General features: G+C 39.4%; 1 pseudogene; it reads right to left on the bottom strand.

Moving 5' to 3' along the window:
- Window positions 1-23625: 23625 nt before the first annotated feature.
- LOC102470435 (proteasome subunit alpha type-4 pseudogene) lies at window positions 23626-24481 on the bottom strand (annotated as a pseudogene).
- Window positions 24482-25607: the final 1126 nt, after the last annotated feature.

Here is a 25607-nt window from a genome sequence, read left to right as displayed (position 1 = left end):
CGCATATAGTTGACCACGGTTTGAGTCCCGGACCCGGTGGCTTAAACTTATGCCTGGTGCATGTGCGTGCGTGCCCAAGATCCCAGGAGGAGAATAGAGGAGAAGGGATTGTGGTGTGGCCATCCCCCCTGGGGGGGGTAATTTCTAACTTTCTGGCTCTCTGTCTCTTTCTGTCTGGTAAAGGCATGCGCCCTAAAGGAAAAATGTCTAAAAAAAAAAAAAAAAAAAGAAAAAAAGAAAAAGAAAAAGAAAAAAGAAAATGCAAGCTAAGCTGGATAATCCAAATGCCACCACTCTCAACTCTCACTGGTGTGCCAGAATATTTTCTGTTGTTCTGTTAGTATATGAGTGAAAATATAGCCAGGCATTGCAATGTGATTGCATGCCTATATCTTCAATAAAAATACTACCAATTAGCTGTGCAGAAAAATTGTTTCAATGGTGTTGCCATCTGTTACTTAAATGTATGAACTAAACATATGGAAATAAAAACCCAGGAGGGGAAGCTGGAAAGAGACTGCTCCTGTGGTGCTCTGACTTTTCCTACTGATAAACGTGGTATCTTGCCTATAAAGAGCAGTGTCCAGGGTTTATATGATCTTGTATGATCGATGAATATTCATAACATATCATTATTAGCATGATGTCATGAGATTCCTTGATAAACTGATAACAAACGCAACTAAGAGAAAGAGAAATACATAAATAAATAATTAATTAATTAAACAGAAATTTTAAAAAATCTAAACACCATTTGGTAAAACTAGAGGAAGCTAAAATTCACAGAAAATAATAGGTGTAAAGGCTACTAAAAACAGTAAAAATTGATTAAGGGTAGGGAGAATGGATGAAGAAAGATAAAGCCGTGGTTTCAAATTGAAACAAAACCGGGACCAGCAGGTGGCATTTTGGTTAAGGCGCTGAACTCCCACATGGTCAACTACAGTTGGAGTCCTGGACCTGGCAGCTCGCTTTCTCACACTCTTTCTCTATCTTTGTCTCTCTCTGGTGATAAAAATAATGGTAAATAAAATTAAATAAATAATTATTTTTTAAAAAATTAAAACAAAACCAGACTACGTTTTTAACAGTCAGGAACATATACAGCAGGGAAGACCTCAGTCTTCCTTGTAGGAAGAGAATATAGGAACTCTAAACAAGAGATTTTTTTAGAGTGGGTTTTATTCTACAAAGTAAAAGAGATTACCCAGAAAATCATACTTAGAAGAAAAATTCAAAGACAAATGAACAAGGGAGGGAAAAGAGAAAATTTCTATTCTTTAAAATCCTGCACTTTGAAATTTCATTGGTGAGACAGTAAAAGCTAAGTGAATTCATAGAAAACTAGTTCATAAAACCATTTTTTTCTTCAGATTTCTGCCATAGGGCACATGTGCTCACTGGAGAAAGAGAGAAAGTAAGAACTAATCCCTTGGGAGGGTGGCCATGCCACAATCCCTCCTCCTCTATTCTCCTCTCTGATTTTAGACACACAGGCACAGCAGCTTAGCATGTTTCTCGAGCTGCCAGGTCTGGGACTCGAACCATGTAATCAACCATGTGAAATCCAGTATCTTAACCCCCATGCCACCTGCTGACCAAGGGAAAAAAATTCAGTGCTGAACCCATGGCCTAGTAGTTCAGGGAACTGGATCCCTCACAGACAACCACAGTTCAAATCCCAGCTCTGAGAGCTTGAAAAACATTCAAGTATGTGCATGACCAATAATAAAGGAGACATGATTACGGTGTGATCACGCCCCACTGGTGGTGCTTGCTCGCTCTCCCCCTCTCTCTGTCTCTCTCTGGGGAGTGTACGTGTCCTTTGGCAATTAAAATGTAGGAAACAAAAGAAAATTTTATCTTAGATCAATAGCGTTACTTACAGGCCTTGATCTCTCCCACAGCAGACCACATGTATATACTTTAGTTCAAACCCTTTCTCTACAGATGAAAAATAAAGCGTACCATTTCCACATCTATAAAAATACAGTTCAAAAAATTAGGGGAAAAAACCAAATGACAGAATATAGCAATGCAAAAAAATCCATCATAAACAGATAAAACCTTAGGTCAAATATGTCACTATGATTATTTGTAGTAACTACATTTTTTCTCTGCAACCAAATGCAACTGGTAAACACTATTCTGAAAAGTAAGTATATAATTACTTACGTTTTTAAAAATTATGCTAAGGGGGGAACCAGCAGTTAGCGTAATGGCTATGTCACTGGACTCCCATGTAGTCGACCGCGGTTCGTGTCCCGGACCCGGTGGCTTAAAACTCACGTCGGGCGCGTGTGCGTGCGTGCCCAAGATCCCGAGAGGAGAATGGAGGAGAAGGGATTGCGGCGTGACCATCCCCCCTGGGGGGTGATTTCTCGCTTACTGTTTCTATGTCTCTCTCTGTCTGTCTGGCGAGCGCACGCGCCCTACAGTGAAAATCTCTCCAAAAAAAAAAAATTATGCTAAGGGCATACAGAAAATTAAGAAACTTTTTTTCAAAAAACGTATCTCTAGAAGGATAGGGAGGCTTTATGGCACCTGCCTACATTTTAGGCTGACAGAAGCTCCACTCTGACAGGTGTGATTGAGACGATGGGCCTCTCCTGCAGAGGTCGACTTCCGGACAGGGCAGCTGAGAGGCTGGGGCACCCTTCCTCTACCGGCCTCATTTGTAGGGAGGAGGCTCTTTCCTGGGCAAGGAAGGTCAACAGCACCAGAGACCAGACAACCCTCACCTGGTGCCTCACAGGGTAGGGGTTTCAAAGCTGGGAGAAGTCAGGAAGTCCAGTGAGGCCAACCCACTCAATGCTCTGCATCAGGGCAAAGGGACAGACCACTGTTACACCTCAGCTCTGGAGCAGAGGGCAGAAGTTATGCTTAGTAAGAGAGGCAGGCCTTACGGACAGATGACTCCAAAGATCTCCCCAAGGGAACTGACTTCATTGTCCCTAAACACATTTAAGATGAAGAAGATAAAATTTTAGGACAGTTAAGATGAAGAAGATTTTTAAAAATTAAAAATCTGAGGCTGGCAGGTGGCAGCCTCAGAAAGTCCTCAGGAACTCAGGCTCATGCTGCATTTCTGCTCATCGCATTTGGTGAATAACTTTCATTCTAAACATCACCTCACGATCCAACAGGATTCCTGGGACCTTCTGCACATCTGCATTTCCAATGGTTGGAGAAAGCAGCAGGATAAAAGCCAAAGAGGCCCTTCAAGTTCATTTAAGGCAGCCCTCCATGACGTACCATCATTACAGCACACTGGCAATCCGCAGTCACATGGCTACACACGCGAGTGCCAGCAAGGACATTCATATACCTTTAGCGTGTGTGTGTGTGTGTGTGTGTGTGTGTCAATACATCCTTTAAAAACCTAGAAAGTCAAACATAGAATTCTTAAAGGAAAGACATACTTTTGATGACATAAAAATAATTTTCTGTACATCAAACACTATTTTGAGTAAACAGTAATCTGAGAAAGTACATTTTAACTTACACTTCAAACAAGGAAAAATGGCAAGTGACCAATAAAAAACAAAACAAAACAAAACAAAACAAATCAGCAAAGGGACCAGCAGATACCATAGTGGTTATGGCACTGGACTCCCACATGGATAATCATGGTTTAAGTCTTGAACTCACTTGCTTGAAACTCATGCTGGGCACATATGTGTGTATGCCCAAGATTCTAGGAGGATAATGGAGGAGAAGGGATTGTGGCATGGTCATTCCCCGGTGGGGGTAGAGAGGGATTTCTTACTTTCCCTCTCACTGTCTCTATCTGTCTCTCTCTGGCGAGTACACATGCCCTAAGGCAAAAACCTCTACACACAAAACAAAACAAAAACTAACAAACAAACAAAAAAACTAGCAAATAATACAAATGATTGATAGGAAATTATGCATCATTGGCATTTAAACTGAATAACATGCTTAAACTAATTTCTGAAAGAATAGTGCCAACTAAATCTATACGGAATACTGAGATACCATCTTCTACTTCTCAGATTGGCCATAAAGAAAAAGACTGTTTTAAAATTATAGATTGGAATAGGTGTGGGAAACAGGCAGTCTATATGTTGTTGGCAGAAATACCAATTGACCTAACCTTTACCAAAAGCAATTTGGCAATATCTGTGAATGGTATTAAAATAACTATTAGGAACCAGCAGTTAGCGTAATGGCTATGTCGCTGGACTCCCACGTAGTCGACCGCGGTTCGTGTCCCGGACCCGGTGGCTTAAAACTCACGCCGGGCGCATGTGCGTGCGTGCCCAAGATCCCGAGAGGAGAATGGAGGAGAAGGGATTGTGGCGTGACCATCCCCCCTGAGGGGTGATTTCTCGCTTTCTGTCTCTATGTCTCTCTCTGTCTGTCTGGCGAGCGCACGCGCCCTACAGTGAAAATCTCTTCAAAAAAAAAAAAAAAACAACTATTTACTCGGGAATTTTTCTAAGCATCTGTTCTATGCATTCATACACATGAAATGATGTGTGTTCAAGGTTATTCACTGCCTTTCGTGATGTCATAGATTGGAAACAACTTGGTTCACATTTTAAGAGAATTAGTTAATTAAATAATCAAATAACCAAAGGAATACAACACCGTCAAAAAAAAGAGAATTAAATATTCTTTGTGCATATTATACCAATACTTGTGTAAGTATGGAAAGGAAAGAAAATATATACAAATATGCAACTATATGATTGAAGAAAACTCTGGAAGAACACATACAAAGCAGACAACATACATTACTTCTTGGGAAAGGAATGAAATGATTCGATGTGAGTTGAGAAGGAGAAAGAATTTTCACCATTTACTTTTTTATATATTTTATATTTTGAACCACGTGACTATATCATGTATATAAAAAGAAAATAATTTTAAACTCTCAAGTCTATTTCAGTTAAGCTATAACATTTACTTTACAGAATACGAACATGATATTATGAGTTCCAGTAGACCCTTACAGAAACTATGCTTCATATGCCTGAATTATTCTGGCGTGTATCACAGATTTTATGCATTATTTTTCTGTGTCTCATTGGGAAGATGCAAATTTAACAAATTTTGACTAGAGGCAAGTTATACTAAAACCAGCATTACTTTCTAAGAAAAATAAATTCCACATACTGCAATAAATACAGTATCTAGTGCCATAGACTTCTCATAATAAAATCTGCCAAAGTGCTATAAATTGCTATTTTAAGGGTTTTGTAAAAGACAAACAAAAATAATGAAAACAAAAAAATCCAGAAAGTCACTTGGCCATTGGAGATGCCCCCAGCAGCGTCATGGGCTATAACTGGATGTTGGCACTGGCATGACTCAGTCCTCCGAGGTAGAACACAGTGGTTTAGAATCTTCTCCCCTTCCTCACAGTAGTGACGCCCATCCCTGCAAACACTGAGGAAAAGACTCAGATATGTCCAATATTCTGTACTGAGCAGAAAGCTAAACCCTCTATGAGTAAGATTTGAATATCATTTAAAAATAGTTTGGCTAAATAATAAAGGACACTTTCTGAAAACCCCCTTACACTAGATTTTTATTTCTCAACATCCTCAGCTTTTGTCTTGTTATTAAAGATAAAGATCAATTAATTAATTAGAACATGATAAAGAGAAGGAAATCATACCAATCCAGTTAAGAGTTATGTAAGTATAGCATATATATATATATATATATTTAGAGAGAGAGAGAGACAGAGAGTGAAAGTGAGAAATCACCTCCCCAGCCCCAGAGGGATGGTCATGATGCAAATCCTTCTCCAGTCTCCTCTCAGGATATTTTGGCCACACACGCACATGTACTTGGTGTGTTTCAAGCCATCGGGTCTGGGACTCGAACTGCGGTTGGCAATGTGGGAGTCCAGTGCCTTAACCATCATGCCACCTGCTGGTTCCACCAATATATTTTCTTTTTTTTGGGAGAGGTTTTCACTATAGGGCGCATGCCCTCACCAGACAGAGAGACATAGAGACAGAAAGCGAGAAATCACCCCCTAGGGGGGATGGTCATGCCGCAATCCCTTCTCCTCCATTCTCCTCTCGGGATCTTGGGCATGCACGCACACGTGCCCGGCATGAGTTTTAAGCCACCGGCTCCGAGACACGAACCACGGTCGACTACGTGGGAGTCCAGCGACATAGCCATTACGCTAACTGCTGGTCCCCACACCAATATATTTTCTTGATTCCAGACTAGTTTCCCTCAATAGCTCATTTGGCGGTTGGCTAAACAGTCTCTGCTGCGAACGGGCACACACCACAACAGGGTCAGCGAAGATAAAGCAGAGGCCACTACGAGAATGCCATGGGTGTCATTGCAACATGGACGGGGAAGGAGAGAAGGCCGATGACAAGGTCAATGGAGAAGCACTTCATCTCTGCATCTTGGCTGTTGTCACATAAAACCATGCTGGAAAGACACAGTTCTAGTACACCGTTAAACCTGAGGGCCACGTCTTCCCCGGCCATCATGGTGGGCGCATGCACATGATATAGCACGCCCTCTACCTAAGCCAGCTTCTGCGGACGCCAGGATTCTTCTAGAGCAGGCTTTTACTTCCTTGCATAACTTGGAAAAATCACTGTGACTTAAATTTAGGTAGGTCATTTTTATGGAGAAGGTGATGAAAGCGTTGTTTCTAGAGTGACTTGACAGATGCGAAAGATAACTTAGCGATAGCAGCCGAAAAAGCAGATGGAGATTTGAAGAGAGAAGGTCACCTTCCGAGAAACTAGAAATGTTCTAGGGAAGGGTGCCAGTAATTAATTTTCATTAAAGACATGGGCTTTTTTTTTTTTAATTATTTAAAAGAATGAAAGGTACAGTTTATTTTCTTTGATTTTTGTGTGTTGAATTTTTGCAAAAATCATTTCCCTGCTGGCAAGAAGTCCCTCGTGTTGTAGAAAAGTCTTGTTAGTGTTTCTGAGGCGTTTCCCAGTGAACTTTCCTTCTCTCAATGGTATGGCTAACCTTTCTTGTTCTTCAAAGGTCTGACTAGTTGGGTATTATTTTGATGTTATTATCATAAATATTTCAAAGAATGTTCTTATTCTCATGATGATAAGCTTTGATTAAAGGGGAAAAAAAATCAAGAGAAAGTGAAGAACGCCTACTAATAAGAATTAGCAGGCTAATGGGAAAGAGGGCATTGTGCTTTGACACAGAGGAGGGTGCTTTATAATTAAAAGTCCAGCCATCGAGCTGACAGAGATTAAACTTTCAGGCCATCACTTCTCTCCTCTTATTTATTATAAATCATGAATGCTAATAAGGAAACTCAATTCTTTATAAAACACCATGAAATATAACTTTTAGCTTGTTAATTAGATCTAAACTGTGGATTTTTTTTTTTCAAATCATAAGGTTAAATCTATTTTCACTTTAAAATAGAGTGGTCCAATTTAATGAAGATATAGCTCATAAAGATTTTTCTATAAAATGACTGACACTATTAGAATGAGCTTGTGAAATACTCAGGCATTATTTATAAAGCCGAACTTCGGGGAGTTCTTGCTTCAGAACTGGAGCAAAGCAAGGGGCAGGGCAGGGGGAAGCTGCACCTGCTCACCGACCGTGTGTGGCAGAGTGGCGACAGAAGTGCGTGTCCCTGGAGTATTACACACTCCGCTTCAGTCTCGAAGTCTGATTGATTCTGATGGGGAGAGAGAAGGGAACATAACCTTACTCCCCTTCCCACATAGCTCCTTAATTCAAAAGACGGAAGTTTAGAGTTAGGAGTTTTTCGAAGTTCTGGCTGAAAGGATTTATGAGGAGTTGTATTCTGGTCTTTCCATGAGTGCCTAATCAGCCCCGGGGAGTGCAATGGTGAAGGGGGAAAAGGAGCTGCTCACAGAGGTCTGTGGTGTCCTTTAAGGAAAGTTAACGCTGCCCTCTTCTTTCCCTCCCCATTGTTCCTGATCACTGTTGCTCACAAGAGGCGAGATGAAAATGGGCGTTTATCTGCACAGGAAGAACATGAGGAGCTGGGACAGCAGGACAGCACTCACCTCATGCCTCAGTCACCCTGAGAACCTGCCTGGTTCTGCAGCTCTAGCCCTAGCACCCAGCATCCCACCTCTGGTCAAGCCACCACCTCTCGGAGAAGGCCAGTGCTGCCTCTGGGCCTCAGGGAGCCAACGGAGAAGAATATACCTCATGGGCAGCTTGAAGGAGTAAAATCAGGCAGAACACAAGTATTATAGAGTTTGGGGACAATCTAGATAATAGCTTTAATTTCAGGAAGTGGGGCAGCATTGAAGGAAATTCAAGGGTGACATTATGACACAAGACATAAAGTCTTTCTGGATCTTAAAAAAGCATGGGGGGGCAGCAGTTGGCATAGTGGTTAAGGTGCTGGACCCCCACGTGGCCAACTGTGGTTCAAGTTCGAGACCCCCAGCTTGAAACTCACTCTTGGTGTGTGCAGAACCATGCCCAAGGTTCCGAGGGAAGAATGGAGGAGAAGGGATTCTCATGTGGCCATCCCCCCTCGGGGGTGGGGGGAGAGGGCTAATTTCTCACTTTCTGTCTCTGTCTCTCCAGCGAACACATATGCCCTATTGAAAAATCACTTAAAAAAAAAAAAGAAGAAGAACATGGAATACCAGCCTGTTGTGGAAGCAGCGGGATGCTCTGTGAGGCTGTGGCGGTGAGCTTCAGGGTTCTCGGCTGGAGACCTCTCTGGATGCACCAGGTATGCACATGGCCTTTAGCCAGAGCTGGCTGAAACCAGGGGTGGGCTGCAGTACACAGACTCTGGGAAGACTGCCTCTCTCTCTCTCTCTCTCTCTCTCTCTCTCTCTGTGTGTGTGTCTTTCCCACTCATAGAAGAAAGAAATAAGCATTAAAAATTAGCATGGGGGGGGCAAGAGGTGACATGGAGATAAAGCACTGGATTCCACATGGCTGACCACAGTTCAAGTCCTGGCCCTGGTGGCTTAGAAATCACACTGTGTACATCTAGGGGTGCCCAAAATCTTGAAAGGAGAATGAAGAAGAAAGAACTGTAATGTGGCCATCCTCCTTGGTAGGTGATTTCTCACTGTCCCCCTACTTTCTCCAGTGAGTACACACGCCCTGTGGCAACATTCTTTAAAAGAGAAAGAGTTCTCAAATAATTTTAATAAATTTAAGAACACGATCACTTGTAGGACAACCTGGCTCATCAAGTGAAAACAAAAACCAAAATAAATCTTACAACAAATGGAAAACTATTATGATAAAACAGACGAGAGAGAAGGTAAAGAGTTGAGAGACAAAACCCAAGAAATTCATGCAAGCAATAACAGATGGAGGAGCTGGAGAAGAGTCCATATTATGTGCAAAAGTATACAGAGTTTCAAAGTTAAGGGGAGAATTGAATAATAACAATAAACCAACAACAATAAGAAAAAAGTGAATAAAAACAAAAATATACGATAAATATTAAAATTAAAGAAGAGATCAGATAAAGCATTATCTTAAATGTGAAAGATATGAATTCTCTAATTAAAATATACATATTATAAGATTATGTCTAAATAATACACAAAACACAGCTATTCAGTATTTAAAAGAAACGTATTTAAAACAAAATTATCAAGAGAAAATGCAAGTAAACAGAGTAATAACACATATAAGTGGCATTTAAGGTTCAAAGAATTGAAGAAGATAAAATTGAATTGTATTTCATAATAAAATTCACAGTTTATGGGAAATAATAAACACTTATACAACTGTGTATTGAACAAAATAGCAGGAAAATACATAAAGCAAACTCTGTTACAAATGCAAGAAGGACATAATTAAAATTAGAAGAGAAGGCTAAAATATCTTTCCCGTCTTGGATATATCTAGTAGGCAACAAATCAGTAAGAGTATGTAAGAATTGGATTTTTAAAATCTGTAAACTTGGATACACACACACACACACATGCAGGTGCATTGATATACAGTCTTCTATCCCTCAAATAGAAATATTTTTCCCTTATTGGGACCAGCAGGTGGTGTGGTGGTTAAGGCGCTGGACACTCTCACATGGCTGATCATGGTACGAGTCCTGGACCTGGTGGCTTACTTTCTCACTTTCCCTCTTTCTCTCTGGTCAAATTAAAATGAATGAATGAATAAATAAAATTAAATAATTAAAAAAATATATTTTCCCTTATTTCTATGAAACAACAACAAAAAAACGGAATCATTTTCTTGCCATATAGAAACTCCACAAAATAAAAAGTAGAAAATTACATGCGACATCCTCTGATTAGAAGTCATTAAAATCAGGTATAAATAATAAAAATGACCAAACCTTATTAGTTCACTAAAAATTAAGAAACAGAGCCCAGCCGTGGTGTCACAAGTGGTGGGGAACCTTCTATGACAGGGGAAGCCATGTGGGGGTTCAGATCCTGAGCCAACCTGAGCCCCCAAGGTATGTCTGTGGCCCTGGCTAGAAGACCCGGGGAGGAAGTGTAGCCATGTGACAAAACCCTTTGGGGAATGACCCTCTCTATATACAAAATAAATAAACCATACAATAAAGAAATTAAGAAGCATCCCTACATAATCTGTAGATCAAAGATGAAATCATTAGAAAATTACAAAGTACTTTGAAGTAGTTGAAAAAGAATATGCCATACTGATAAACTATGAGAAATGGTGAAACTGTGTTCAGAAAACAGGTAGAATTTAATTGTTTTAATGTTAAAGAAAAAAGAAACGATTACACATAACAGTAAAAAAAAAATGAAAAGAAGTTGATGAAATGAAGAGTTGAGACTAGACTAGCAGGTGGAGTGCTGATTAGGGTGATGGATCCCATATGGCTGACTTCATGGTTCAAGTCCTGGATACAGTGACTTGAAAAACATGCCAGGTGTGTACACGCTTACCCGAAGTCCTGAGCGGAGGGAGGAGAAGGACTTGTGTGAGCAGCCATGCTAGGGAGGGGTTTCTCATTTCCCTCGCTGGTGAGTGCACACATCCGACAGCAAAACTCAAATAATAAAAAATGAAGAAAAGAACCAAAATGAATGAAGCAGCACTTATTTATATCACCAAAATCTATTTTTTGTCATGATAGAAAAGTGGTTAAACTTCTTGTTATTCTAGTAAAAATGTAAGAGCAAGAGAGAGAGAGAAAAAATTAAGAGAATGGACACATGGGCATGGAAAGGGAGAACGAAAGTCAGGCCTGCCATTCTACGGTAACGCATTCCACACTGAAGAAATCCATGATTATCTTATGAAAATTTCAAATGCCCACCCCAACAAGCTACAGAAACAGAACACTTGCACAGAATAATTAACACAGAAACATAGGTCATTCCTGTTTAGCTACATGACTCTTTCAAAAGCTGAATAAGGGGGCTTGCAACCTGAATAGCTTTGGCTTTGGGAGTTGAGTTGGTCTGCGATAGCTGTCGTCCTGCATACAAATAGTCTGCCACTTAACTGAAAATGGGAAGGTCATAAAACCCTGGATTCGAGATAAAGTCAGTAGTTGTAGCTCTTCAAGAGAACGTCTACAAAAGGGAATAAACAAACGTAAAAATAAGTTCCAATTAGAAATAACTAAGCTATCGTCCTCACATTTCCGGTTTACTTACGTTTAGCTGAGATGAAGTTGCTGTTCAGTCGTTAGTCCAAATCTATGTTGGTGTAATTTAAAATAGCTTATTTTGATGCTATGTGGGAGGGGATTTTTATCATCCCATGAAGCAGACGTACTGGCTTGCACTGAGTAGCTAAACACATGCTAACATTTCTCTGTGCCATGCCCAGTCCACAGCTGAATTAAGCTGTAGGCGATTCATTCTAGAAAAATGTAGTCTAAATACTATTATTTATTACTGGAACAGAAAGACCTGGCACAGCATGTAAAATGGTACACCTATATTACTAGATTGGTACCACATTATAAAAAAGAAACTTTATTCGGTAGTTTGTATTTTCTCTTACTGAGAACCTAACTCAAATAGCTATTCAGTGCCTGCTCGAAGTCACCAAGCAGCCATTACGGTAATAGTAGTTCAACACTAACACTGAAGAAAATATGTGGTCTTTACTACGCCTTGAATAATACATTCTAAGGAAGAAAACATTAAAAAAGTACACACTGTGCAAAAATATGCCTCCCACATATTCTGGAATGTCAACACACAACAGTGCAGTTTGATTTATCTGTTGCCAAATTCAATTTTTTATATACGTGCTAATGCTTACCTCTGCTATTTAAAATATATTCCATTTATCACAGAAATAAATATATCGCACACACATATATATTTCTGTGATAAATGGAATATATATATATATATATGTGTGTGTGTGTGCATAATTTTAGGTTTTTTCTATAGGATGTGTGCAGCACCCAGAGAGAAAGGCAGAGTGAGAGTGAGAGAGTGGGAAGAGAAAGCACCCTCCAGGGATTACCCGGCCGTGCCACAATCCTTTCTCCTCCAGTCTCCAGTCAGGATTCTCGGCATGCACTCACACCCACTTGACATGGTTTCAAGCTGCTGGGTCCGGGACTTGAACTGCATAGCAGGCCATGTGGGATCCAGTGCCCTAACTTCCACACCACCTGCTGGCTCCAGCATATATATTTTTATGAGCTAACCCATTGGCATTGATGTTTTTCTGTATTACATACACTATAAGCATACAAACCAAATCAAAGGGATAAAAATAAGTAAAATATATAATAAATACAAAATAAATAAATAAGTAAAATCATAGATTAAAAAAAGAAAATTAACTTTATTTCAGGGCCTTGGCCTATTCCCACCCCCACTTGGAGATCACATTGCTCGAACATACAGTCCTGAGAGGCTCTTTACACATGACGACGTGGATGGCGCCATTTCCGTTTGAATTGCTGTTGTTCCTCCGCACGGTGGCAATACGATAGCCCAGAGCAGTTCGATCAGTCACTGAAGTGTCACAAGTGTCATACTCTGAACACTGCTTCTGACCACATACAGCAAGCTGATAAAAACGACAGATACCAAAGATTATCTGATCCTTTACAACCTATTATATACCATACATAAAGCATTCATTTATTTTTATTTTATTTCTCTCTCCTTTTGGAGAGGTTTTTGCTCCAGGGCGTTTGTACTCACTAGAGAGACAGAGAGAGACAGAGAGACAGAAAGTGAGAAATCTCACCCCCGCCCCCCTCCCCCCAAGGAACAGAAGAACGAGTAATCTATTTCAAAGAAGTAGTAAGAGATACTGACCACATAAAGGTAAGTATTTTGCAGTGAAAGTAGACCATTCTATTGTTTTGCTTTAAAAATCAATTTAAGACACAGTAATTAGTGTGAATTGACAGCCCTCAGAATGGGAAAATATTTTTGTAAATTATGCATCAGATAAGGGACTGATAACCAGAATACACAAGGAACTAAAGAAGATGATTGGAAAAAAGATGATCAACCCTATTAAAAGATGGGAAAAGGATTTGAAAAAAAAACACTCTCTAAAGATGACATATAAATAGCCAAAAGGCATATGAAAAAATGTTCAACATCCAAGTGTTGGTGGTGTGTGTTGATAAGTGCTGGTGGGGGGTGTGGTGAAAGGGGAACTCTCTTACACTGCTGGTGGGAATGTAAATTGGTCCAACCACTGTGGAGAACAATTTGGAGATTCCTCAAAAATCTACAAATAGAACTGCCATATGATCCAGCAATCCCATCCCTTGGCATCTACCCAAAAGACAGAAGAATTCTTCATTGGACAAGTGATTGCACATCGATGTTTATTGTGACACTTTTCACAATTGCTAAGACATGGAACCAACCCAAATGCCCCTGTACGGATGAATGGATTGAAAAACTGTGGCACATATATTCTGTGGAATACTATACAGCCATAAAAAAAACAACAAAACCCTGGCTTTTGACAGAAAGTGGAAGAATATGGAAGATGTACTGCTGAGTGAAGCAAGTCAGGAAGGAGTAACACTTTATGTCCCCACTTAATATATACTGAGTGTCCGTACTGTATAACTGAAGCTGACGGGCTAAAGGATGTACAAACACAAGAGATGGGTGTGAGTGCAGGATGTGGGGTGTGTGGAGGAGTGGGGCCTGGGGAAAAACATTTGGAGGAGGGATACAGAGACAGCATTGTTGAGACAGGGAGGCAGTATTGTTATATTTTGATCAACTGGACCAGGGAGAAATGTTCACATATTGAAATGATCACCTTGTAAGCTAAAAAATTTGATTGAATATATTAAAAAAATGTAAAAAATATTTTAAAAAATTCAAAAAAATTAATTTAAAATGTAGAATATGAAAACACTATTCCAGACATTTGGGTAATCTTCTACAATGATCCAGATGGTGCTCTATTAGAATTCTGCGTTATTTGTACAATACCGAACATCTTCATGTATGAGATGTTTAACAAGGAATAAGTTATTTAACATCTCACACTCATGTTTATTGTCTGCAAAATGGCAGTAAAAAGGTTTACTTGAAATATTTCTGAGATTTACTAAATGAGGTAATATATTTCAAATATATGTCAGCCTAACATACAGCTGACCTCTAGAAAGTGTTAAAAAGTGTAAAAGTGTCGAGTGCACCATTGCTCCACGCTGTGCAACACGTGTCCACTAGGGCAGGCTCACAGGCAGTGCTGACCTCTGACCTACATCCGGCTGTCCTTGGTGGATGTTTGCTGCCAAGGTCAGTTCTCTTAGCTGAGGGAGAGAAATGGGTCTTCTCTGAGGCATCCTTGCTAAGGTTACTAGAGGAAGCTACTCAAACACTACAGGGCTGGGGCCAATCGGGGACATGCTGGTTAAAGCACTAGCTCCCACATGACCCATCATGGTGAGTCCTGGTCCTGGCAGCTTGAAAATCACACTGGGTGCATGTGCCTGCTTGCCCAAAATCCTGAGAAGAGGATGGAGAAGGGATTGCAGCATGGCTATAACCCCCAGGGGCTGGGGGAGATTCCTCACTTTATCTCTTTTTATTTCCTGTCCAACAAGTGCATGTACCCTATGGTAAAAATCTAAAAGAGTAAGAAAAAAGTCACCTTCCAAATGTCAGAGGCATCAGACCCGTATCCTAACTCTCACGGCTGTAGTGATCTTATAATCCCCAAGCCAGGTGGCTTCTACCTCTTCGTCACCCTCACTTATGCCATCAAAATTGAAGGTAAGTACTTGACGCATATCTACGAAACTAAAATTTCCACCAGGGAAAGACAGAATATGCTCCCAAAAGAATTGAACAATTTAATCCTCAACTCTAAAGGCAAAACTTGGTAACAACTTTGAAAGCTGAAGTTTCTCAAACATGTAATAAAAATATTATGATCCTATTCGCTTGGCCAATCCAGTGCAACAGAAGATTTTTGGAAAAAGAAAAATCAGAACTTAGATCTCTAATAAATAAAATACTGGGAACCAGCAGTTAGCGTAATGGCTATGTCGCTGGACTCCCAGGTAGTCAACCGCAGTTCGCGTCCCGGACCTGGTGTCTTAAAACTCACACCAGTCGCGTGTGCGTGCATGCCCAAGATCTCGAGAGGAGAATGGAGGAGAAGGGATTGCGGCGTGGCCATCCTCCCTGGGGGGTGATTTCTCGCTTTCTGTCTCTATGTCTCTCTGTGTCTGTCTGGCGAACACATGCGCCCTATAGCAAAAACCTCTCAAAAAAAAATGTAAAAAAATTTTAAAAAAAGAAAAGAATAAAATACTAAACATTCCTCCTCTTTCAGGCCCTAGAGTCCATTGACATACACTGTCATCTTACAATATTGGAATTTGAAAAATAATCTTGAGATAGAATAATGAAGTTTTGTTTAAAGGTCATCTGGATATTTATGTCTACAAGGGAGGAGTCTTAGTGTTTACGGTTATTGAATTTTTTCATTTTTTCACACCTGGCAGTGAATGAGTTTGACTAAAGAGCCAGTTTTCATACAAAATCATTTTTCATGGCAAAGAAGGATCATGGTGTTTCTTCTTCAACTGATGGACCATCTGACTATAAACACAAACTCTACGCACCATTGTACGATTTGAAACATTTTTCCATTTATTTCTAACATTTGAAAAACATTTTAATAGCCTGTTAAAAGCTCCAGGCATTTTTAAAGTATAGGTCTTCATTTACTTCTGGTTTAAACTATTTCACAAGACATGTTTTTACATTTGTTTATTTATTCCATTATGCCACATGCAAACATAAACTTTTTGATCTACCTACGTTTTCTGTAAGTCAAATGCAGGCTGATGCCCCTGTTGACCCATCTGTATGAGTTGGTGTGTCCAGAGACATACAAGAACAGCAGTCAATGATGACTCGTTATGAAAATCCCCTTGTCTCTTAGTTCCATTTTTCTCATTGCTTGTAATTGCTCCAGAGTACTTCAATCTTTTTTTCTCTTTTTTTCTTTTTTTTTAAAGAGACTTTTTTCTATATGATTCATGTGCTCACTTGAAACAAAGAGAGAGAGACAGAGAGTAAGAAATCACCCCCTAGAGGCAATGGCCATGCCTCAATCCCTTCTCCTCCATTCCCCTCTGGGGCTTTTGGGCACACACACATATACACCTGCCATGAGTTTCAAGCCACTGGATCCAGGACTCAAACAGTGGTCAACTACATGGGAATACAATGATGTAACCATTGTGCCACCTGCTGGTCCTGAGTATCTCAATCTTTAATGCTTGTTTTTAATCTGCCTTCTCCCGGAATATCTCTGAGACACTCCACTCATGTGGTTCTTCTCTTTTCTCTTTTCCTCCTGCAACTAATACCTTTACTGAAATTCCTGAATACACCCATAAATTGCCTCAGGACAAAACAATTTATGGCTATACAACCAACAATACTCCATCTGTCTGGACAGAGAACTACACTGAAACACTGGAAGGACGTTTTACATGCTAGCTGCTCCTTCAGTATAAAATCCCAGTGGAGCAATTCTGGGGAATAGTTTGTCTACCTTAGATTTATGCAAATCAATACACCTAAATTGCGGTGTTTGGAAATTCACAGTAATATGTAAACACATGTATTGACAATGTGCCTGGAATCCAGATACATTGTTTGAGCTAGGAAGGTAAAATCCATTTACGCTGCTGTTCTTCTCTGCTAAAGTCTTGGCCTTATTTTGGTTGAACTATTGCAGTAGCCACCTATCTGTTCCCCTCCTACTATCTCATTGCCTTCTTCCAATCTCTTTTCCATGTTGCTATGTAGATCATGCCAAAATATAATTCTGAACATTATTCCTTCAACAGACTCTTACATCTACTATAGCAGTCTCCAGCATGTTGTACTTGGAATCCAGGGAGTAAGCACCTACTAAGATGCACATTAAATAGATGTGAAAATGTTATTTTTTTAGAATAAAAAAAGAAAATATATTGGGTTGTCAGGAAATTCATGATGCATTTTTGCATAGAAAAACGTGTCGAAAAATACATCATGACTTTACCGACAACCTAACTAAGGTTTATTATTACTAACTTTTGGTTTTACCTGACATACATATATGATTCTACAACCATTTTACCTTCCTCATCTCCTGCCTAATTTTAATATCTTCTGCATTTTTATGAACAACTAATACGAAATTATCATGTCGTTAAATGTTTCTTAGCCTTCGTTCATGCTGTGCTTTTCTGTCCACAAGCAGGTTTCTCCCAATGCCTCTGTATTCGGCTCAAGAACATACTCTGTTTCCCGAGTTGCCTTCTTAATCAGGCAAGGAGAGTAGCAGATCCTTTAAGACCTTGACATCCCTTGCATCAGCATTTTACAGGACACTGAGCATACTTTTGATTAGATTATTTTCATGATTTCTGTTCCTTCTCGAGTTACTGGTTCACGTATTTCTTTTTCTTTTCTTTTTTTTTTTTTTTGGAGAGGTTTTTGCTATAGGGCACGTGCGCTCACCAGACAGACAGAGAGAGACATAGAGACAGAAAGTGAGAAATCATCCCCCGGGGGGATGGCCACACCGCAATCCCTTCTCCTCCATTCTCCTCTCGGGATCTTGGGCACGCACGCACATGCGCCTGGCGACTGGTTCACGAATTTCTTCTAAGTATTGGCCATTTCTTTTACTTTCTGTATTCAACAACAAAAATATCTGCAATATTATTGTACCATATTTTTATATTACTACAGCAAATCTACTTCCATCTTTTCTAATATTTGTTCATCCCCCTCTTGCCGATTTACTCAGTTCCATCAGAGAGTTGCATATATATTTTTTCACTTTTATCTAAGAGTTAACTTTAGGACTTGTTAAGCTTTTTCATGGTAGGTTTGCTCCACATTGTATTACCTTTCATTCCTATCTCTACTATTGGCTTCTCTTTATATCATTCAAATTTGTTCCATTTTCTTCCCCCTATCATTGTGGATGCTTTACTTGTGATTTTTTTAAGACTTCTTTTCTAGGGCTATATGTATATATATATTTCCTTCCTAGTGATTTTTTTAAACCTGAATTGCACACGTTTTGTTGAATTTATTCTTACTATATCCATTTCTAAATAGTTTTTCATTTCCAACAGAATGTAACACATGGATAACTTAGAGTGTATTTTTACATTTCTCAATAATAGAGTTTTTAAAATTTATTTTTAAAGAAATCTTTTGTTATGGGTTAGAAAATGTGGTTTGTTTAACCTTGTTTAATCTTGATTGAGAAGGTTGACCCGCTTTGTCGTTTTAATGTGGTCAGTCCTCGTAGTGCTCCAAGTGCTTAAGAAATTTGTGTACTTTAACTGTTACATGCAATCAGACTTCCTGTGTTGCTCAAATCTTCCCTACTTACTGCCCTATTCTATGCTTGATCTGTAAGTAAATACAAGAGCCGTATAGGGTCAACAGGTGGTGTAGTGGCTAAGGTGCTAGACTCCCACATAGCCGTAGCCGAAGTCCCGAACCTGGCAACCTGAAAATCACACTGAGCACATGTGCTTCTGTGCCCATAATCTCAGGAGGAGACAGGACTGTGGCATGGCTATCCCCCTGCACAGTGATTACTCCTTTATCTCTCACTGTCTCTCTCTGTCTCTCTAGCAAGTGCAAATGCCTTGTGGCAAAAACCTTAAAAATTAATAACAAATAGGAGAGCTGTATAAAATTTTTTTTCACCCTGTTGCAGATTTGGCAATATTTTTTTAATTGCTCTGCCAATATTTCTTCCTAATAGAATAAAGTTATATAAATAATTTTAGGCTTTTATAAGGGGTTGATCCCTTCTCATGAGCCATTTATATCAATGAGAATAACCACTTTTTTTTTTCAATAATAATTCTATTCTCTATTTTCTGTTTTAAAGACCACTTTGACCGTATTTTTATAGCAGCACATAAACTTTTTTATTGCTGTTAGCATAGGTCTTAGTATTTTTGTTTCTAATTTTCAACTGGCCTGTTTTATGCAGCTCTTATAAACGCACATTATAAAACTCTTTTTCTCTTTAGTATAAAATAATCATTACTTTAATTGTAGACTTTTTCTCATTGTTTTATGTTTACTTCTTTGACTTTTTTCATGTTTCATAATTTCTCTTCTTGCATGTCTTATTTTGGAAAAAAAATATTACTTTCACTAGTGATTCTTTTCCACCGTTTTTAAAGTTATGTATTTTATTTCTATCATTTCAATATTTATCATAGAAACCTTAGCATTCATATTTAACTTAATGTTTCAATAAGTTCAGGAAATCAGAATTATTAAGGTATGGTTATTTTCTTCTTGATTAATGTCTTCATGATGTTATTAATACATTCATTTTCTCACTCCAAAAATTTTTGTGGTTTTATCACAAAATCAATGTTTGTTCAAAAAACACTTTAAATTTTAAAAAATATATTTAACACTGTTTTACACACCATTCTCTGCTCCTCAGAACTTTCTTCCAAATCTCATTGGCTTTTTCTTGACATTTAACCTTTGGAAGTTATTTTAGTAAAGGTCTATTCATAGTAAACACTGTCAGCTGTAATTTTTTTTTCTATCCTTTCATTTATCCTTCATTCCCACAAGACAGCTGGAAATGCCATTTTAGGTTTATGATTATTTTATCTCAGTAATTTAAAGACAGAGTAATTTAAAGATTTTAAAATATTCTCACCAGAAAAAAATGTTAAGTAGACGAGGTTATGCACACAAGGGGAATTCGAAAAGTTTATCGAAAAGTATGTGTTTATTTTCCTGCAAAAAAATTTGAATCCATAATGCATAGTTTTTTGTAGTATATATTTTCCATGAACTTTTGAAGACCCTCCTATGTTAATTAGCTCAATTTAGCCATTTTGTGATATATACATGTTTCAAAACGTCATGTAGTACACTCCAAATAAACAGAATATTTACTTGCCAATTCAAAAATAAATTATACAAGAATGACACGATCTTCAGATTCAGAAGTCTAGCTCATTCAAGATATGATTTTAAAAATCCTCAGTGGCAAACTACAGTACCAATGTAGAAATCAAAGAAAACCTCAAAAGAGAAGAAATATTACACACACACACACACATATATACACACACACACACACAAACACACACTCACAAAGGGATGAGGTTTAAATTGACAACTTAATTTTATCTAATTTTGTTTTTTTTTTCATTTTTGCCATAAAGCATATATGTTCACTAGAGAGAGAGAGACAGAGAAAGGCAGAGATAGGAAAAGTAAGAAATCACTCCCAGTGGGAATGGCCATACCCCAATTCCTTCTCCTCCATTCTCATCTCAGGATTTTGTGCATGTGTACACATGCCTCCAGCATGTTTTTCAAGCCACCTGGTCTGGTACTCAAATCATGGTCAACCATGTGGGAGTCCAGCACCTTAACCACTATGCCACCTAATAAGCCTCCTTTCAGGACCACTTTTAGAAAAACATTTAGTTTTGGATTTTTTCTACTGAAAGTAGTTTGAATTCTGGCTTTCAAAGATATTGCTATGGTTTGAATGTTTCTCCAAAATTTACGTTTTGAGATGTGGTTATGAAGGAATTAAGATGGTGAAAACTCAGTCTGACTAGGATGCTGAAAGGGAGGCCTTCAGGAGGTGACTGATTAGGATTAAGACCATTAGGGCAGGATCCCAATGGTTCTCTCTTGGTGGGCTTATAGAGAGAGGGAATGAGACCAGAATAAAGTCACGTGGATACAAACACATGCTCTGGCTCTTCTCTGCACTCTAATGCAGTGGAAAGACTCTCAGCAGATGCAGCCTATGGAGCTTAGACCTCCAAATCATGAGCTAAATAAAACTCTATTCTTATAAATCAACAAATTTGAGTATTTTCTATTACAGGCAACAGAGAAATCTAGAATGTGAAATTGGCATGATGAAGTGCTATTTTTCTAAAAGTAAATACCTAAAAAGATAAAAGTGCTTTGGAACCTGATAATGGGCAAAGGGTGAAAAAATTTGGAGGAAGAGTCTAGGAGAAGCCTGGATTCTGGTGGAGGTGCAGAAGAACAATCTATAATGAAACATAACTTTTAAAAGACTGGTTAAATTATAGTGGCCAGAATGTGACATAAATATGTATAGTAAAGGGATGTCCTGAGGAGGTTTCAGGGGAAAATAAAGAATATTTTATTGGAAATTCTAAAAGAAAAATGAACTGTGTTTGCTGAGTTTGGCTTAACTGTGTCTTTTCCATAAAGTTTTGCAGCATTCTACACTTAAGAATGGTGATTTAGGGAACAGCAACTGGCATAATGGCTATGTCGGTGGACTCCCATGTAGTCAACTGTGGTTCGAATCCTGAACCCGGTGGCTTAAACTCACGCTGGGTGCATGTGCGTGCGTGCCCAAGATTCCAAGTGGAGAATGGAGGAGAGGGGATTGCAGCATGGCCATCAACGCTGGGGAGTGATTTCTCTCTTTCTGTCTCTCTGTCTCTGTCTTTCTGGCAAGCGCATGTATCCTATAGCAAAAACCTCTCCAAGAAAAAAAAAAAAAAAGAATGGTGATTTGAATTCTCTTAGCATAAGATAATTCTAAAAGCCAGCAGCTGCATCATGATTATTGTTAACTGTTTTTAATAAAATTAACAAGAAATGGGATGAGTTAAAGAACTGAAGGGAAAGCAAAGTAGAAAGATTTAGAAAATTCCCACCCTAGCCATGTGGAAAGGAATGAAAAAGTGCAGTTGGCAAAGAACGTTGAAAGTGTGGTTGTGAGAGGGGTTGCTAAATATTACCACTAACAGAAGGGATCAGATGATAATTGTCCACAAAATGGGAGAAAAGCCTTAAAGGCATTTTAGATATCTTTGAGGCTCCCTTCTTATTAGAGGCCCAGAGGCCTTGCAGAGAAGAAAAATTTTCCTGGACTAGCTCAGAGTGGGCTCATTGCCCTGATCCTCTATTGGACTCTGCTCCCCACATCTCAGGAAAGCATTCCTCAGCCCCAAATGAAGCTTGACCTGCCATTACAGTTACTACCCCATCCACTACTCTAGAACTTGCCAACAAATTCTGATGGCATGTATGTGGAAATAATTTTGTGGGCTCATGTAATTCAAGATCTGTGGAGGCATGGAGGCCTCCATCTAGCTTTTGAAGACTGTCTGGAATGGAGGATCTTGGAAGAGACTTGTCACAAAATCACGGCCATTGAAGAGATCTTCAATTAGGTCAAAGTCAACTGGAAATATGGGATTGAAGGCATGTGGAATAATGGAGTTAGAGCCACCACAGAAGATCCTCATCCTCTCCAAAAAAAAAAAAAAAGAACCACATGAAGGCACAGACTCATGGATAGCTTCTCTGCTTTCTTTTGGCCCTTGTGATGTGACACCTCATGACACTGCAAGAAAGCCACTACTGTGGTCTTTGGACCTTAAATCTCTAAACTGTAAGTTAAATAATCCTCAATTTTGATAAATTACTCAGACTCAGGAGTTTTTTGCTATTAACAACAGAATGTACTAGAACAATAATAAAAATATACTTACGATTAGAAATTTCTACAGATTATTTTTCTCCATCTATTGAGAGTTAAGACTGAGATATTCATCTTATCTGTGTCTTAACTTTGTCTACTTTTTTTCCTATTTGGTATAGAATGTGTACTCTTTCTGGAAAGATGAGAGAGAGAAAGAGAGAGAAAGAAAGTGAGAAAGCATCTCCCAGTGGGGGATGATTACACCATAATCCCTTCTCCTCCATTCTCCTCGTGGGCCCCCACACACACTTGGGATGTTTTTCAAGCTGCCAAGTCCAGGACACAAACTGCACAGTTGGTTATGTGGAATCTTGGGGCCTTAACCACTATGCCACTGAATGATCCCAATTTTGTCTACTTTTTATTTTTTATTAGTATTTTTTTATTTTTCCTTCACCATTTCCATTCTTTCCAAGTTTTATTCAAACAAACAAACAAACAAACAAACAAAAGGGGTCTGTGTGGGGGTGATGAAGAGGTCCATGACGGTAACCGTCATCCTCACAGTGAAGTACCCGGGTGGACAGGAAGGACAGGGACCCAGTTCAGCATGTGTGTCCTGTTTCTCCACTGCACGCTAACAAACGAGCAAATCCTGCCCAGTGTGGAGGAGTAGGACGGTTTTTACACCGAAATGGTGCCCCAATGAGTTAGAAAACCCCCGACTTTGTCTCCTATTTATCCTTTTCTTTCTGTTCTTTTTCTTTCTTCTCGCGTTCAGCTTTGGCTTCTTCTTCCTCGTGGTTTTTGATCAACTGCTCCACCTCCTTCTGTTTGAGAACTCTTAGCACGGTCTTTCCATTCGCTCTTGTCAGCGTGACCACTTCCACTTTTCCCGCAGTTTACTCACATCCATGGCCTTATTTAGTACTTTGGCAGCTAATGCAAGTGCCGGTTCCAAAGGCATTCCTCCTTCTTTGTAATCTTGCTTCGGCATCCACACGGCTGCGGCGCTGTTATTTCCAATGCACGTGGCTTTCCAGCCCCCATCATTCCCACTAGGGTCACTCTGTTAGAGCTGAGAGCCATAGTGCTTGTCCCAGCCGATGGACAGCAAAGAAACAGCGAAGGGACGCTTTCCTCCGAACTGCGCGTAACCCACTGCTCTCGAGGGGTGGGCTCTTGATACCTCCAGTCGGTACCTTTGAGCAAGGAGCCTCCGTTCGTTAGTCAGGACGCTGGCGTCAGAGGTGATGCCTGCCACACTGCAAGCCACGCCCTCGCTGAGTTTAGACATCTTTTCAGAGAAAGACTTCATCAAGAAGCTTGAGGATGTTGCATCTCTCAGCTGCAAGCAAAACCCCATCGTTTGCTGAAATTCCCAAACAGGTGCCTGCATGTCCAATGGCTTCCATGGCATATTCGACTTGGTATATAAGCGACCTTCTGGAGAAAATATAGTGGTCCTGGAGTCATATCTTCAAGACATGTCTGCTGAATTTTATATAATTGAGGAGGGGAGACACTGAAGAGGCGTGAGCCACACGGAGCGCTTTACTGCACGAAGAGAAACCAGCAGCACACGCCCAGCATCCACCAAATATATCTATTTTTTATTATTTAAAGAATAAATTTTGAGAGACTTTTGCTATAGGGCACATATGCTTGCCAAAGAGACAGAGAGAGATGGAGAGACAGAAAGTGAGATATCCCCCCCCACCAACCCAGGGGGTGGCCACACCACAATCCCTTCCTCTCCAATCTCCTCTCAGGATCTTGGCCACGCACACACATGTACCCAGTGTGAGTTTTAAGCCTCCAGGTCCAGGATTTGAACCATGGTCAATTATATGGGAATCCAGTGGCATAACCACTATGTCATCTAGTGGTCCCTTGTTTACTTTTTCTGAATTACAACCAATGAATATGATAATCCACAGCCCTTGTCTTCATCCTAATCTGCTTCTGCCCTTTTTGGCCTTTTAAACTCATCAGGGATAAAGAAGTAACATTCCTAGAACAATGTCCCTTATGACTGTCTTATTATTTCTGTCATTCCCTTCAATTTCTGTCATTGTTTGCCAGATTTTTTTTTTTTTTTGGCCAGAGGAACTTTTTAAATTTCTGCAAACATATAAATCTCCATATTGCAAAAAGTACTTTATCTAGAAGATTTTCTTTACATTGGTGTAAAAGATGTCATTGTAGACTTTCTCATGCTTCTTTGTGCTTTGCTTTTATAAAAATGCATGTCCACTTAAATATCCTACACATGCATTGAACACGCTGCTTTAAAATATTGGTTCCCTGCAGCCATACTGATTGGTGCATACCTTTATCCTTTCCTTTATAATCATAAACATTTTAGAACTCTGAATCGCAAGTTCAACCTGCTACATACTAACCACTGCAGAATTTCTCCTGAGCTGCTAGATTAAATGATCCATTCATTTGAATATCAGAGAGCAAAGCCAACACATGCTCTCTCCCCTTCACTTGTCTTCATTTCAAAAATGCACACAAAAGCCTTTGATTCAACATATTATTTGACTATACATGGTCCTAGACACAGTTTTACCTTCTTAAGAACATGCTTTAAGATAGTCAGTGATCATAATAAACACTGATGGAAGGTATTTGTAACTGCTTTTCATTTTACAGCTTTTGTTGCCATCTAGAAGAGGAACTGGCTGATTTTC

Source organism: Tupaia chinensis, unplaced genomic scaffold, assembly GCF_000334495.1.
Source record: "Tupaia chinensis unplaced genomic scaffold, TupChi_1.0 Scaffold000364_1, whole genome shotgun sequence".
Taxonomy (NCBI): domain Eukaryota; kingdom Metazoa; phylum Chordata; class Mammalia; order Scandentia; family Tupaiidae; genus Tupaia; species Tupaia belangeri.
This window is presented reverse-complemented; position numbering and strand designations above follow the sequence as displayed.